At 36.7% G+C, this 15,304-nt stretch overlaps 1 protein-coding gene across 1 annotated transcript in view; it reads right to left on the bottom strand.

Moving 5' to 3' along the window:
- TRHDE (thyrotropin releasing hormone degrading enzyme) overlaps positions 1-15,304 on the bottom strand; it is a 215,416-nt gene that overhangs the window by 78,616 nt on the left and 121,496 nt on the right. The gene's annotated exons all lie outside the window — the stretch shown is intronic.

Genomic DNA, 15,304 nt, shown 5'->3' on the forward strand with positions numbered 1-15,304 from the left:
GAAATATTCAATAGCTTTCAAAGCTGCAGAAGTTGCATTGCAAATTAAAAAGTTAAAATAGGGACAAACAAAAGTAGGACAAGGTAATAAATAACAACAAATATACATATGCATTCTAAGTGGTCCTAGAAAACACTGCATGTATCAGTTCTTCTGAGAGTTGTTTTCAGAATCATTGTGCAACATAATATAAAGGGTAGAACATTTGAGGATTTACTCCATACAGCCAGTAATCCTGTTTACCAGTCTACCATTAGACAACAAATTTGGCTTTTACATTTTAAATTCAGAAAGACTGCAAAGAGATGAAATGCTTCTCTTCTTTTATTTTGTTTTTTATCTCCCAATACACAGGTTGGTAGGCTTAATGTGGCTCTTCACTCACAATTAAAAATTTATTATCTTCCAATCTAACATGTTTATCATATGAAGGAAAACAAAAAGAATCATAGCATTTACAATGAATTAAGAAAATACAATGATAAAAACAATATAAAAGTACAGTCCTGGTACCATACAATTCTATCGTACGTTTTCATTATCTCAAAGCTGCACTGAGACCATAAACACAGCCTCAAGCTAGAAGCGTTACCTAATATATGCTACTCTAAAAGCAGTCCTGAATGACAGTGTGCATGAAAACATACTTCCAGTGGTAAATCTACACTGCAATCCAAAATCTGAGTGCAGTTTATACAAGCACAAGAACATAAAGTTGCTGAACCAGGCTCCATCAGAAGTCCACATATACCAGTAACCAGTTTCAACAGTAATCATTAGCAAACACCTAGAAAGGACATAAAACAGGGCAAGCATACAATGATACTTCTCCAGTATACTCTCCTAGCATCTGGCATTGCATGGCACAAGGAATCCTGAGCAGGTTAGTATCTCGTATTTAATAGCTATCTTCTGTGAATTTGGCCAATTGGTTTCTAAACCCATTTAAGTGCTTAACCTTTGCAACACCTTACAACAAAGCACTCTATACTTCAGCAATCAATTGTGTGAAGATGCCTTTATTTGTTTCAACCATCTGCCAGTCTACTGGTGTCATTTGCTGCACCTTAGTTTTGGTATTAGAAGAGACAGGGAACTATTGTTCCCTACTCCACTCTCTCCGGGCCCATGCATGCTGTTACAAGTCTCTGTTATAGGTGCCCTCATATCAGAGCATGCTTTTAGGCTGAGGATACCAACAGGCCTAACCACTCCCCCTTGTGCTGCAAGGTTACATTTTGTTACCAATATCCAAGCTAATGACTTTAAAGCCAAGTAGGGTTACAGTGATCCAAGGTGCACTTCCATTTCCAAATTCCAACCCAGGCAGCCTGTCTTGCAGCGTTTTTCATGGACTGGACCTCAACTTAAAAAAGAGGAGGAAAGGCTTGTTCATATCAGCATCAAATACAGCTCAAGGAGTACTAAAATAGGAGCCAAAGACCTATCCATACTCCGTTTGTCAGTTCTAAGAATGGAACAAGCAGGAACATAATACATTTTTGCTGCTGAGGAAAAGTCTAAGTAGCTTGCAAAGGTGGCAGAAAAGAAGTTCTTGTTCACTGTTATTCTGCTGGGTCATTATATTAGCCACCCCTCTGGCTTTACACTGAACAGAGAAGAGCCAAAGCAAAGAGAAAAGAGAAGTAAGCTGCAGAACACAAAAGGAAGATGACACGGAAAACACAGCTGTCTGAATCTAAGCTGCACTCAGCACAGCTCCAAAGGAGCTGAAGTGACTTAAAGCAGCTTTCTCATAAACACATATGCCTAGAACCATCTGGCTGCCAGGCTGTTTCCCATCATAAAGTTGCAAGTCTATCACCTATAAAAGCTGTTCCATCAACTGGAGTATGCTGGAGCATTGAGATATGCCTCAGCCACTTCCCTAACTTTCAGCTCTAACCCTGTGATAAGTGTCAGAAGCAAAGATGGCATGAAAACCTCTTTAACAGCCTAAGACTCAAGAGGGCTCTTCTGCAATTTCCCCTTTCTCTCCTTCATTGTAATGTTGTCTTTAAGCTCATTTTTTGCCATGGGGACAGTAAGAAAAAAGCTCACAGACCTTGGCCCAAAGTGTCATTCAACATGAAAATTAATCAAACACACAAAAATAATGATCATATGGTTTTAGGTTTTCAGCAAGCCTTTTCCTGTAATTATTCTTCCTAACACCTTGGCATCAAAACATGAAGCCACTCTTTGGCAAAAAGAATAATGGAATGTGGTCTTTTTACCTCTATCAGTAATAAAATGTAATCAGATAAAGCATTTTTGTGGCATTTGTTTCAATACTGTCTAATACCAAATACTGAAAAGAAATCCAAAATCCGTCATGCCATGAAAATGAAGCCCATTATTGCACGACCAAAACCTAAGATCTTGCAAAAAAAAAAAAAGCAGACGGAGACTATAATATAAAGCTTTGTCAAATAATAATCTCAATCTCTGAAGAAAATTAAAAGCCTTAATACTTTTGAAATTATTTTATTACTTGAATATGGAAGCAGAGAGCTTGAACAGTAGTAGAAATAGTAGCACACAGTGAAAAAGCGCTAAAGGATTTTGAAAGATGTTTTTAGTAATACTGTACTGATTAAGCTTGCAGACCCTTTATTGCATGAGACTTTTTTAAGAAAAGAAGATTACTTATAAAGAAGAAGTCTTTTATCCCTTTGCAATCTTAGTTTTCTCAGTACTGCTAGGGATTGAGCCTATTGGTTTAAAAAAAAAATGAACTACCCCACCATCCAAACATGATAACAGTCACAACTAATAAAAGGTGGTAACTGATAAAAGCAGAGAGGTTAAAAAGTGTAAAGGGGGGAATAAGTCTCCAAACATGTATCTTACTTTGAGGGGAGACTTCAAATCTATAACTAGGAACTGAAACAGCAGTACTAGGATAAAATTCCTTTCTTAGTTTATCTGTAAAAAGTTGACTGTTTTACTGAAGGAATGACTCCCAACTTATATGAGTGGTGCTGAGATTTAAATCTGACCAACAGTTTAATAACTTCACTTTTTCTGCTAAAGATAGCTGGGAAATTCTGTTACATAAGATGACTGAGGAAAAAGTAACAAATATTTCAGCATCAAACTCTGATGGCAATGTTCCTCTGAATGCATCCCTCTCATTTCTCAGGGCTCAGGAAACAGCAGTCTTGTCCCTGCCTCACTCTTTTGTCTTTCATTCCTACTCCCTCATGTCCTCCTCCCTTCAGCCTAGAATATGTTCACGTCAAACAGTTTTATATATGACTGCTGTGCCTGACTTGAGATTTAGAGCAGCCAATAAAAACATTCAGTTCAGGTGGAAATCAGGCTCTAGGGCTCCGGCTATCAAACCCAGCAGGTTCATTCTCCCAGAAGTTTGTATACTTAAGCTTTAGCACCAGACACAGTCTAATAGACGCTGATTATAACATGCCACCTTTTTTTCCCCCTTTTCTTCACACTGCCAGCCTCAAAGTTGCTATCTCGTATTATCTTGACACCAGCTAGCATTCAAATAAAGAAACCTGGACGAGGGTCAGAGGGAGAAAGGTGCTCTTGATATGCTTCTGATGGTGAGTGACAATCAAGGGGAAGAGAGACACAGTGGTAAAGCATTACCAGTAAGCTACAGACAAGTAAAAATTCTTGTGAGAGGAGGTCAAGATCACTGAAGAGCTAGAATAACCAACTAGGTTTGCAATATTTTTAAATTGTACAACAGACTAAACCTTGAGAAAGAGTCTGAAGGAAGAGAAGTGATCACCCTCCTAACTGGGCAGTCAGCCATGCAGCAGAGTACAAAAGAAAAAGTCAGTAAATTCACCTGTTTGGTCATGGTAAACTTTGTTTCAGGCAAACTAGATGGTGGTTAACTCTATTTGTGTCAGAACTAATCTGTACAGGTGAGGAAGGCTGCAGAGCTACCTTCAAATTGAAAGACCAGCTGCGATCAGACCACTTATCAAGGCAATACTGCAAAGCCAGCAAAGAGAAATCTGGAAAACATTCTTCCAGGCCCAGTAATCCAAAAAACTTCTTCAACTTCTACATCAGTTTTACTACGAGTGCCCAAAACTGTTTCCAAGCTCTCTTGTCAGAAACTGACAGCCTAAAGATTACACTGAAGTTATGGAATATAATTTAACTTTCATGAGTGAGTTCTACCTGAAGATAAAAAATATTGATATCCTTCCTATATTTTAATCAACTATTACTTTAAGATATTTCCCCAATAAAAAATGAAATTACTGATTAGCCACCAAGCCAAAGAGAATTAAACTAATAAGCAAAAGAATTTCAACCTACACTAACAAAAATCAGCATCAAAATGATATTGAAATGGCAGGAGTATATGGCCATAGCTGCAGTTTAGACAGTCCCCAGGATATCAGCTAGCATTGAAACTGTCACATATATTTTATATACAGGAATATCATCAAACATGTTCCCGTATCTCTTTCGAGCTATAATTTGAAAATACTTTGAAGGTACAACCAAATTAAATACCACAATTCACTGCTCCTCCTTGTCCCAATTCCCCTGTTTGTGAGGCTACTTTGTAAACTAGATCTTTGAAAAAATCTGAATAGGAAGTAACACTATCATTCTGCACCAATGATGCTTTTCTTCCTTTATCAAATTTACCCAAAAGACTACAAACTCTTCTACCAGTACCAGTGAAGGGGCACTGCATGGCTACGAGCAGGTAGAGGTAGCACTGAGGAAAATACAGAGGGGTACCTTCTTAAGCCAGCATCTTATGAAACTATGCACTGAGTATCGTGGAAGAGACACGAATGAAAGAAACACTGGTGATTTTAGAAGACAGTTAAGAGAAAGAAGATCAATTTGTCACATTTGAGGAAAAGAAAAAAATTTTTTTGAAGTCAGTGCATTTCTCTAAAGAAGATGCTGAAATGCTTATTTCATTCTAATAATTGTACAGTACCATCTCTCATCAATCAATTAATTTCTACAGTTAAAGTTACTAGTTTCTATAGTTAAACTACATTAAACACTATGTATGGACACTCATTCAGCACTGAAGTAGACTAAACTCAGTGTCTTCAAGTCACACTCAAAATATTATGAACTAAAATAAATGAAAAAAAGGTAACCAGTTTTGAATGAGTGACCACATGGGGCTATAACGAGCTTAACTAATCCAATTACAATTCACACCTTCAGTTACTTTGAATGAACTTTCCTGTGCCCCTGTACAGATACAGCCTAAACTTTATTTGATTAGCATTAAAAACACAACTTGGAATTAACATTTTATTAAACTTTGAACATGTAAAGTATATAGCTGCTACGGATAATTATGGTTTTTCTCCTTATTTCTAATAATTCTACACATATCAGTGGAGCTACCCGTTCAATCTCTTCCGAATAGAAATTTTTTGCTAGCATATTTGAAAATGTGTAGTAATTCTAGCTGTCTCTTTACTTCTTGAAAGTGGGGTACCTACAAGAGATCCAGGCTTGGCACACAGGACTGCTTTTTTTGTTTTTTTAATCTTCTCCAAATCTTTTTTGTCTTTTCTTTAAATAATGAAACCAAAGAATTATCTCATCAGTTCTTTATACAATCACAGTTTCTCAACTACTATTTTATCTAGGCCTGTACTTTTACCATCTGTTGCATTAAGTAATTAAAAACACTTAACAGCTAGTAACTTCATTGCTCCCAATAATTCAGCCGGGCTACCACATGACAGACATGTTTAAATGTCCAATATACCAGTAACTTCCTAGTAAACTTATAGATTCAGAAGTATAAAAAGGTAAAAAAAGATTAAACGTAGCCTGAGAGGTTTGCAACATACTTCAGATGTACCATGCAAACATTCACTTCAGCTGCATTTTGCCTTCTCTTTGGACTAGGACCTCAGTAAATACATAAGGTCCTAGTGATGGAAGTCAGTGGAAACTCATCAGTGTACACTGGCTGAAAATCCAGCCCTTTATTTTCAAAAGGTATATTTAATACTTTTTCACAAACAAGTGTTACAATGTTCACAATCATGAGCAACTGGAAAACACCCACTGTCAACATGTCATATCTGTAATTAAACCATTATATGCAAACAACAAGCTGTAACTACTAATCAGGAAGAGTGATACTGGAACCACATATGGAAATAAATTTTAATTTTCTCTAAAATCAATGATGCTGAATAGGCCAGCATATTATAGTATTTTATGTTGTACTTTTTCCTTTGTAATGTATAACACTCCCACATACTATGGAAATAATAAGATCAGCAGTACTGCCATTTTGGCATTATATGGGTCAATGGGATTTTTAGTATTGATTTCAGTGGCAGAATTATTATGGCAACATTAAGAGTTTTTGAATATCTCATCTATGGTGTAGAAAGTGTAACACTCAGGTGAAGGATACAAATAGCACCTGAGCCCTCTTCTAAACAGCTCTCTGTCCAGGCTGAGACACAAAAGAACTTAGCAAGAGAAAGGAGAAAGATACACAGAGTAATCGTTAAGTCAGTGGGACTGCTTGCTTCACTCTGTATGCTTCTTGTTCATAAGGAAAAGGAACAGTACTGTAAATCAGGAGTAACTCAAATGAAATCAGCATGGCCTTGTCATTTTCCTTCCAATGTGAGGAAAGAATCAAACCTCTAAACACTGTAAAACATTCAATTTTGCAATTGATACACCTCTCTGAATTGCAACTAAGTAAATCCAATGTGAATGGAGCACTTAAATAAAACAGATTCAAAATTGGTACTCAGGCAAATTTGCAGTGTCATATATACTACTTTAAAATACATCCTGCTTTGCTGGGAACTCTTATTAAAAATCAGAATTACTAAATAAAGAGTTTTATTTCCCTTATAAAATTCAGCTTCACTATTAGCTACTAACATGAAGAGGAAGCAGGTTCCTTTTTGAAATATGGCAACAGCAAATTGCAGTGTGGTGGCAAAACAATTTGCATTGGAAGTCTACAGGGAACTGTTAGAAGGATTGCAGAGTTATTGGTTATTGCTTAGCAGAGTCTCATGTTGTCTGCTGTGCAGTGAGACACCTGCTAGTATATTAAGCTTTTCTTTAAGGAAAAAATGTATTTGATGCATTATTTGGTAGTGGTACTAAACTACTGAACTAAGAACAAACCTTACAGAAGTAAAGTACTGCTTGAAATTGAACTGCATATATTTGACTGAATTTGTGCATTCTTTTAGTTCTGCCTTGTTTGGTTCTATATAATACATTTGAACCTGAACACAGATATTGCTCAATAAATGTATTTTTAATGCACACAAAAAGTGACAAAATGTTTTCCAGAGATATTTGGATGGCACTTGCTAATTGTGACAGCTTGGCTGCTCATTCCTCTGCATTAACTTGCACTATGTCCATGGATTGCTACGCATGCAAAAAAATCTCTGCTGTACTTTTCTACAATAAATTTTCACAGAAACGCCAGAACGAGAAACACTGTTTTAATGCTACTTAGTATGAGGAGGTCACTAGGAATCACTTGAGAAAACTTATTTAAAACATGATTTGCATGTCACTATGTCTAGATCATAATACTCTGCAACTGTTTACAGTAACAATGAATAATAGGCGGGAAAAGCACTAACAGTGAAGCTTCAACTTTGCTTATAAGTTATCCATTTTCTGTGGCAATCTGGCAAACATTTATTCATGGTGCAGAAGACCTTCATACAACAAAGTGACTAAAGCTGCATTTGATATTGTAAAATGTAGCCCCCAAATCTAAAAAACTTTCTCATTTATACTTGTCTATATTCTACTGTGTATACCTAATTCTATTTATTTTTTTAACTTTTAAAAACAACATATCATTCAATCCACTTGGAATTCTACATTGTTTTAGTAGAGTCATAGCAAATAACCAAACTGATTTATTTTATTATCAAATTTTATGTCTATGGCCTCATTCTTTGAATTTACCTCAACAAGTTTGGTCCTAGTAACATAGTCAAAACACATTTGTCTGTAGATGGAAATCTGTCCCAGGTCCTTCTAAGCCTCAGGGGGGACCCAAATCCCTATCTCTGCTTTCCAGGATGATACTGTAATAGATTCTTCACCCTTCTGTTGAAGACTGACCATACTGCAGCTACAAATCCAAAAAATCTTGAAGCTAGAAAGACAGCCAACACAAGGACGTTTGATACTGAAACCTTCTGCTTAGGACACACAGCTGGGAATGAAGACAGCAAGGTTCCAGCCTCTGCTATTTGGACTATCTCGGCTTTTTATTTATAGACTGATCAATGCAAAATACAATGGATAACAATGAGCTTTCGCAGGAGGCTGCACATAAGCACCAGATAGTACAGGAAATGAAGCAAAGGCACCGAGGGGGCTTCTGACATGGTTTTGAGGTATGTCCTTCATGGACCGCTTTCATTGGCCTGAGTGTAGAAATTCCACCTGAGAGTCTTCTCTAGAGCCTTCTGTACGTAACATAGGAAGTATGATTGCCTAATTGCTGTAACTGAATGTTGAATATATGTAGAGAGAGAGAAAGACAGGGAGTTCAAATGACAGCCTGTTTCATCCAGTAGGGATTCAGCTTTTTTCTGAATGTCCTCCACTGGGCTGAACAAAAGTAGATTTATTTAATTTCTTATATGTATTAAGCATTAACTAGGAGTTCAGTCTTGCAATCTTTGTGCTGGAAATATCCATTGACTTCTAAACAGCTAATGGAAATTCTGATTGCACAAGGATGGCAGAATCACACATAAAATACGTACTTTCCTGTGCTGTGTAAATTCTATTGTGCTGCTTCATAGCAACAGAGACAAGGTTGCTACTAAGCTCATATCAGGAAAACAGTATAATTTTATTCAGAAAGCAAACATTTTCTTAAATAGCCGCTCAGCCCACTGACGTTATCTGAGAATGCATACCTATAATTCTTCCTCTCAATAATTCTCATAATAAAAATGAAGGAGAAAATAGTCATAATTGAATTTCACATGCAACAGAATAAGAGAATAGAGCTCACTGAAAGCACATCAAGTGAGTATGTATGCATTATATGTAATACAGTTGATTGTAACATTGTCATAAAGGGTGATAATGCTCTGAGGAAACAAACTTAACAAGTAAAGTTGTATGTTTATTAATTCCTTTTCTTTTTGAAAGAAGCTTTAGCACTGAAGAATTTTTTTTATGCTGACTGAAAGACAGCATCACTTCCTCTTAATGAGTATGACACTGACTGTGACCTTGCTCTCCAAGTCAGCACTGGGAACATCACCTGCTATTGAGGTTTAGCAGCGCCTTCCACTTTAACTCTCCCTGTTGTTATGTCCGATTTGGCCAAAACGTAATTGTTTGGGCTGAAATCTTTTCTTCCAAATGTCTGTCTCAGACTGAATGCTTCTCTAAAATAACAGTCAACACAAAAATGAAAGTATGGAAAAATACCTCATTTTACCTATTCTTGGCACTCTTCTTTGAAAAGCTCTACTGTCTCCAAGCATTGCAGCAGAGATTTGAAGGTTAGAAGAAAAGTGATCTTGCTTTAGGAACATCCTTTCTCCTAGAACTGGTTAACTTCAGATGATCTAGCAGCTAGACAGTCTCTTTCTCTGTGTAATGATGGCTCACAGCTGTTTAAGCTTAGGGTGAGGTTAGGGCCTAAAACAGAAAGCGCAGAACCTGTCTTTTCCTTCTCTGAGCAACCCTACTCAGAGAAGGCACCCCAGCAGCCTGAGAGGAAAGCTGTCTGATCCAAATGCCAGGGGACAAAAAGTAGAACAGAAAGGAGGGAGAGGAGTCAATACAGTCAAACTGGAATATTCTGGTTATGCAACACTGTGGGAAAAATTCTCTTTGCACAGCACTAGCACCTATATTATACTGGACGAAAACAACAGCAATCATGAACAGTGGCTGTTTAAATTGTGGGTGCATTACTTAAGGTCCTTATTTGTAGAAGTGCTGGACACTGTGACCGAAACAAATGTGAAGTGTGTTCTGAATATCAGAAATAGTTTATAATGCTAAGTACCTCAAAAGAACATCCTCTCAGGTTTCCAAAAAGACATCCGAAGTTCACGGATACTTTTGATTTTAATCACATTCGTATGCATTCAATGCAAGCATTCGACTCTCACTAATTTAGTTATAGCAACATTAATTGTATGATCTACATTTTCTGGAGACCCACCTTGATGTCCCTAGCAGCTGAGCTGCACCAATGCTGAGAGCTCAAAGCTGAAGATGAAGCCAGTGGAAGCTGTGCTTTGCATACATAAGGTGTTCTGAGCCATAAAAGCTAAGAAACGTGGGAGGGAAAAATGGAGTACTAGACATCTCATATTGAATACTCTGAACTAGTGGAATTTTAAATCTCTGTGGCCCTAGAGCTCCATTTATAAAATAAGTCTAGCACCAGCTTTTGCCTTCCCATGAAGTTTGTGTCTTCTGTTAACTCAGAGTTGGTGATGCACTCTGATATCTGATACCATACTGGTTGCCATTTAAGAAAATGTCATGAAAAAAGTCTGCCTTCCAGATCAGATCATATGTACCAATTAAGGCCTGGGGCTACAAAATGAATGAAAACTATACAAAAATATTGAACAGAGGAACCACCCAGTTAGTGTGGTCCACTTTGTGAATGGAATGAGACATTGTCCTATGTAGAAAATACTGGGCAATGGCATAATTAAGCACCCTGGTCAAGGTGTAAGCAAAAAGGAGAAGAATGAAAGCTGCAAGGGCAAAATTAACTCTGGCATTTCTCAACAACTGCATATTTAATTATGCATCTGAAATTGTATTTTTTTCTTTAAGGAAGCATTTTGTTATATACATGGTGTACTCAAAATACTCTTGGAGCCAGAGGAAGGACTTCCATTTCCTTCAATGAGCTCCAGGTCTGGCCCTTACTGTGCTGCGCATTTTAGCCCTTTCAAAAAAAAAATTTGTGACACTGCATCTTATAGATGTTTCTTACAAAAACTTTTATTAACTACTTATAACTGGGTGGAAAAAGGTTAAAAAAAACCCCCAAACCTAGCACTGAATTCATTTAACAAATGTAAACCCAAAATCCAGAGTGATGTAAAGTAGAAGCATGAGAAACACTGATGGGCTGAAGAAGGCAGAAGATGCTATCAATCTCTTATGACAAGTAATGCACAAAACAGTGATGTCAGCTCTAAAAGACTTCCTATGTTCTACTTTTAACATCCTCAGGCTGTCCTGGTGACAACTGTCAGTAGAAGTGAGGCAGTTTGAAAAATAAAGGGATCAATAGCAGTTAGCTTAAGGGCAGGTCATGGCTATTATGCCCATGGTGATACAGTGACATAAGATATTAGGCACCTAAGAGACAAAGTCATATACTTAACACTCTTCTAAACCACAGCAAATGGGTGCAGAATCAGCTGAAAAGGACATTACTCAACATCTACTAAATACACTAGCGAGCAGAGCTACAGCACCAGAGGTGTTACATCTGTAAAGATGATCCTGCTTGGTGGCACAAGTTGCATCCTCCAATTGAGCAGAAGAGGACTAAAGGCAGTTCCATGTGCACTGCTCTTTTGGGGACAGCATCATAGCTCATTGACTGACTGTGGGCACTGAGCTAAGATGAAATTTAATCCTAAGGTGCCTGATTTTTTTGTTTTTACAGAAAATTCTATTAAGAAGTTCCTAATGATGTCTAATATTAAACAGCTAACTGTCGTGAAATAGGAATAAAGAATAAAAAATAGATGAAATGGGTACACTGAAATTATTTAACATCCTGTGTAAAAATAATTCTAAAATAGACTGTGGAAATAGATGAATACATTTCTTCTGCTACTAGATTTCTTCAAAGAAGTGGCAAACAATATGGAAAATAGCACGAGAGCTTTATTTTACATCTCGAAAGTTTTTGATAGAGTTTCACATTCCAGACTGCCAAAACAATTCAATGTGGAGCACAGGCATGCATAGGTGTGTCTAAAAAGCAGGAAATAATACACAGTATAGTATGAAAGAAACTCTGCCTAACTAGCTGGCTTTATGATAATAAAAAATGATTGAAATCTGAACCTTGCTGTATTTAACAGCCTGCATGTCACATTTCCCCAGACAGCTCTTCTGAAAGGTTGACCAATTTGTTTCAGTACAGTGGCCACTCAACAGCACCATAAAAGACAGTGTATATCCAAGGAACTGTATGAAAATTCTTCTTCCAAACGTACAATGTGCAGCCTAAAGAACAAAAGCCATTAATTTATCACAGAAGCAGAGATTCCTACAGTAACTAATTCAAACTGCTGATGATGCACTAAATCAGAGTGAGTGATGAACACATACGTAGGAGTAAGTGAAGTTCAAAAGAATACAGATCTACGTGATCAATGAGCTGCCACATGGCAAATGAAATGCAGTGTTGACAAATGTACAGTAATATAGATGGGGCTCCAAAATAATTAGACCAAATATAAGAAAAATGTAATGTAACTAGAACAGAAGAATCTCATAACAGTTGGAGATGCCTCTCTAAACACATCTAAGCTGGACCTTCAAATCACTGGGCTTTCCCTCCATATTTAATATGAAAAAAAAACCAACACTGATAACTCGAAGAGGTACCTTGCCATAAAGCAGTAAAGCTTCCCAAGAAATGTAATACAGTGACACCAGTCATGACACCAGTCACAATCCATTTCAAGCACATAGATTAGGAACAACAGGCTACAGATGAAAATCTCACCCAAAACTAAAATTATATTGCTTATTACTCCCCTGAGTGATGACTGAATGGTAAGACCAACTTATGGCTTTTTCCTCCACTAGTCTATGCAATTCAGAAACATAACCAGAGCAAGCGGTGCTGACCAAGCCTCTCCATAATCTAATAGCTACCCTAGCTGATTAATGGCTTTTTGACAGTAAATCAACAACACTTTGAAAGAAGAGTACAGTATTCAGCGATGTGCACCCCTTGTATTTCCCCAGGAACATAATAAACTTTGAACATCATGAAAGATGTCAAGACTTCAAAAAAGAGAGAAATCTCCCAGTATGAGAAAGAAGGGTTTATTAAATGTTTTCTACAAAAATAATTGTTGTGACTTTCTTGTGTCCAAGTGTTACCAGCTGTAGCTATTACAATCATTATTCAACTATTCATCACAGTCAGTATGAATATGTTCTCTTTTTGTTTTGTCCATAGAGTGCTATATGAAAACACTGAGAAAGTTACATTTCTATTACTAAATCTTGTGTTTGCAAATATCACATGATTCAAGATACCGTACATCCTTCCAGAAAAACATACTTTCACTAGGTAGTCTGCTGGCTGCAGTTTTGTCATGGAAGTCTCTAACAAGTATGTTTGCAATAACAGGAACAGCCCGGTTATTCTCAATAAATATGCATCTCTCCAAACCCACGTATGCTGTAAAACTCAATGTCACTGCTATAATTTTACTTGCTCACAGACTCCTCAATAAAAGTATGCTGAATAGTAGGGATCCTGGGCACCTTTTTATGTTTGCTTCAGCTCGCATTCATTGTTAAAGAATATCTAACAAAGAGCCCTACCCTCCTTTCTTTATCAACTTTTTTCTTCTCCATTTTAACACAATTGTTTGTTTTCTTTGACACGTAAGTGGGTTTTTTTTTGCCTCCAAACTATCTTGATTTGTTTGAAAAGCAGAAATAATAGGAAACCACTCAAAGTAAAAACCAAAGCTCCATTATAACTTTACGGTAATTATGAGTATTTAATCCCTGAATAACCCTATTCTTTGATCTAAACTTTGTTCTAAATTTATTTCAGGATAACTTTCACACTGTATTTCTCAGGCATCTGTAAAAGGAAACAGCAAAAGAAGTTTTGAGATGTATTAAAGCCTTCTCCTTCAGAAATCTTGAATGAAATGTCTTTTGGGGAAGAAGTGCTATTGAATTTCCATATAAATGGATCTGTGCAAGCAAAAGTTTCTGGTTGGAATATGGAGTTTGCTGGACTAATGACAGAAGTCTCACTGACTTACATGAGATGAGGATTCATCCTTGACTTACACAAGACTGCATGAAGGAAAATGTAAGTTTAAGATCTCTTATCTGGGTAAGAAGAGTAACTCACTGATCTGACCTGATATCACGCCTAACGAAAAGAGCCAATGGGGTCCTGTGAATAAATTATCCTTCAAAACCTGAATGTCCCATTAGCTCTCCAAAAAAGCCATATTTCCCCATCAGGGTTCCTTTCATTGCCTATTGCATTGAATACAACTTCCTACGACATAACTAGTGTATTTCTTTAACTTTTGTTTTATATTTTATCTTCCAATTCATTTCGGCTAGAGGTAGAATTATTGTGTTAAAATATGACCTGATCCCAGATGTAGTTTATTTAAATTTCAAAATGAAAAGCTTACTAAGAACAGATAAGATTGATTGCTCTTTCCATCTTAGCATAATTGTATTTCAGGTGAACATCAATTTACTTTAAAGGACACTTCTAAGTAGCAGGCTGCATCATACATAATTCATCAATCACAGCTGCCTGTAACATGATTTACTCAAGCAGATTTCAATGGAATTGAGAGTCACATTGTTTTTTATACTTTGGCTTGTTTGTTTTTAAATAGTTTACAAAACATTCATTTGCCCTGAATTATTGCTGAAAAGAGTTCAGCCTTGGCAATCAGCATGTTGAATTTCTTTCTCTTCGTACAGAAATGTTACCTCTTTAAATTTCTTTTAAAAGGCAAAATGAGTTTTCAAAACGGCATTAAGGCAGAAAGCACTCCATGAACATCAAAGGTAAAAATAAAGCTCAAGGATTTTAATAGGAGTGAAGGGAACGCAAAAATACTTATCTGAGAAACCTTACTAGTTTTAGAGCTGTGTATTTTCTAGCTTGATTGACATTTATTATTATTTTCATATCTGCATGTAAATGTAATTGAAAAGAAGTATCTCTTTCCTCAGCTAGACCTTTCACACAGGTTGCACATGGTTAAAGATGGCTTCTACATTGCAGGGTGCACAAAATGGAAATAAAACTGTGTGGTACTTAAAGTGCAATCACTTGATACACTGAGAAGTATAGATGGAACTTTCATTTCTGGAGACAATGTTTTGTGTTTTACACTACTCAGCAATTTCTATCAAATTCGGCTTCAGGCTTCAGGGACATGCCGATGTCTCAGATGGTCCTAAAGTCAAGAAACATTCCCACAAATACATGTAAACATTTTTTTTTTAAGAGAGAACAAAAGAGAGATTACTAGAAATACACACTTACACAAAGACAGATATGTCCTTACTT

The sequence above is a fragment of the Apteryx rowi genome, unplaced genomic scaffold, assembly GCF_003343035.1.
Source record: "Apteryx rowi isolate R43461 unplaced genomic scaffold, aptRow1 scaffold_185, whole genome shotgun sequence".
Classification (NCBI taxonomy): Eukaryota; Metazoa; Chordata; class Aves; order Apterygiformes; family Apterygidae; genus Apteryx; species Apteryx rowi.